Here is a 2,475-nt window from a genome sequence, read left to right as displayed (position 1 = left end):
ACAAGAACCTTTTTGTCTTTTTTGATTTCAGACACCTGTAAGTCGCCAGCGACATACCTTTTTTTCGAAGACCATTTTTGAAGGCTGACAACTTTTTGATCGAAAAAAGGTTTTATTTTTTAACAATGGATCAAAAAATAAAATACTCAAAAAAAGATAAAAGCCTTTTGCGTTTCCGTTTTACACGCTTTTAAAAGAACAACAAAACAAAAAACACCATTTCAAATGAGGCGAGGGCTTAATAAGACTTTAAATTCTTTGGCTTTAAGCGAACTCCTCTTAATTTTAAGGGGTTAGGGGTAGTCAGAATTTTCCAAAAATTTGATTTTTTCTCCAGTTTTTAAAGTATAATGTCTGAAAAATATTGTGTGAAATTGGAATGAATCGGACAAACACTTTTCGAGCTATTCAACAATTAACGAAGGGCACTCAGGCGCTCCGGTAATCGATACCAAAATTTTAAACGCGTTTTTCTCAAAACTATAATTTTTGTACTGGTGATCACTGTAACTTAAAAGCCGCTTGGTAGATTTGAATAAGATTTATACAGCTTTTGAGCAACATAAAAAACTCGTACCTGATAGAAGGATTTTTTTTTTTAATTTCGTTTTATTTTAGAAAATCTGAAAAATATTTCCTGAGACCGCCATATTGTTAATTTTGAAAAAAAAAAAAATACCAGTCTAACGGTTAGACTTGATAGAAGTGAAACCTTCCGTAAAACAAACTGAGAGAGAATAAGACGAAAGCAGCATTAGGAGCGGGATAATTATAGGTTCATTATAATATTGCTATAAAGTTCATATTTTATTTTCTTCATTTTATCATTATTCATCCTCAATGTTTTCAATTTCAACAAATGATACGAGTGGCTTATGATAGATAAAATATGATACAAATGCTTTGGTTTCGATGTTGTCAAAAAAAATACCCAAACGGACCGAAGAAACAGACTTACAAATTTCTTCCATTTTCGTCTACTTGTATTCATATAAAAATTTATGTCTCTTCCCACCAAAGCTAAATGTATTAGTATATTTTTTCTTGTATTTATTCACGGCTGAAATCCAAAAAACTGTTTTCAATAAATAATCAGAAATGTCCTACAATGCAAATTTCAAAAAAAAAAAAAAATTTATTTCTTGTGATTCGAACCAAGAATTTTGGATCGGAAGCTCACATTGCTAGCCGCTCGGCAATCGCGCCATACTGTCGGTGTTGGCCTAAAAGTTATTTAGTTCGTCGCTACGTTTATATGTAATTCGTTTCACTTTTTCCCAAATCACTCCCAACGATTCTAAAGAAGTTTTCACTTCAAAAATTAATGTACGAAATATTTATACCGATTCACTTAAACTGACTTTCAGTATCTAAACCAAAAATAGAAAAGCCAAAAAACTGTTTTCAATAAATAATCAGAAATGTCCTACAATGCAAACTTCAAAAAAAAAATTCCATTTTCGTCTATATTACATGTATTCATATAAAAATTTATGGCTCTTCCCACCAAAGCTAAATGTATTAGTATATTTTTTCTTGTATTTATTCAAAGCCGAAATCCCGGCGGTACTGCAATACCGGGTCAACCCGTGGCAGAGAACGAGCAAGCCCATAAAACACTCCGCCCATTTCCAAAAATCAGTTTAACATTTATTGTCCTCCGATGGAGGATCTATCAGATGTTAAGCTGATAACCACACTACCTAGTCAATACATTTTAAATAATAAACCTAATAAAACTTTTGAGAATTACACGCTCACAAAAATTATTTATATCAACATATAATATAACGCTTCGTAACTAAATAACTTTTAGGCCAGCACCTAAAGCATGACGCGGTAGTCGAGCGACTAGCAATGTGAGCTTCCGATCCAAAATCCTTGGTTCAAATCACAAGAAAAAATAAAAGTTATTTTTATTTAGTTCGTCGCTACTTTTATATCAACATATAATATAACGCTTCGTAGCCAAGTTGGTCGCTTTTTTCGTTTCACTTTTCCTCAAATCACTCCCAACGATTCTAAAGAAGTTTTCACTTCAAAAAAAACTTTGATCAGGCACAGGATTATCTATTCATAAAACTAATTTCTGGTTTTCGATTGATTTTCGATGAATCTCCAAGGACTTGTGATGATCACCGCAAGTGACTTCTGGAGAAACGGGCTCCACACAAACAACGATAACTTTTACAATTATCAATTTTTTTTTGAAATTTTGGTATAGTCATGTCGAAACATGATTCATTAATGCTATGTTTTTTTTTTTGTTTTTTGCTAAATAAGGCAACTGACTAGCACAAAACATTATTGCAAATCTTCATTTTTTCGGGCCTCTGACTACCCCTAATTCCTTTAGTTGTTACTGAAAGAATTATATGGATAATAATGCAATAATTTTACTTTTTTACTTATTCTTATTTATTTTTACTAGAAAAATGCTCAGAAAATTTAATAAATTTTAATTAGAATAAAAAA

The 2,475-nt window shown here is 31.5% G+C and overlaps 1 pseudogene; it reads right to left on the bottom strand.

Moving 5' to 3' along the window:
* Positions 1-1,542: 1,542 nt before the first annotated feature.
* On the bottom strand, positions 1,543-1,726 carry LOC129246541 (U2 spliceosomal RNA; annotated as a pseudogene).
* Positions 1,727-2,475: the final 749 nt, after the last annotated feature.

This window comes from Anastrepha obliqua, chromosome 4 (genome assembly GCF_027943255.1).
Source record: "Anastrepha obliqua isolate idAnaObli1 chromosome 4, idAnaObli1_1.0, whole genome shotgun sequence".
Classification (NCBI taxonomy): Eukaryota; Metazoa; Arthropoda; class Insecta; order Diptera; family Tephritidae; genus Anastrepha; species Anastrepha obliqua.
The sequence above is the reverse complement of the archived record's forward strand: the minus strand, read 5'-3'. Positions and strand labels throughout refer to the sequence as shown.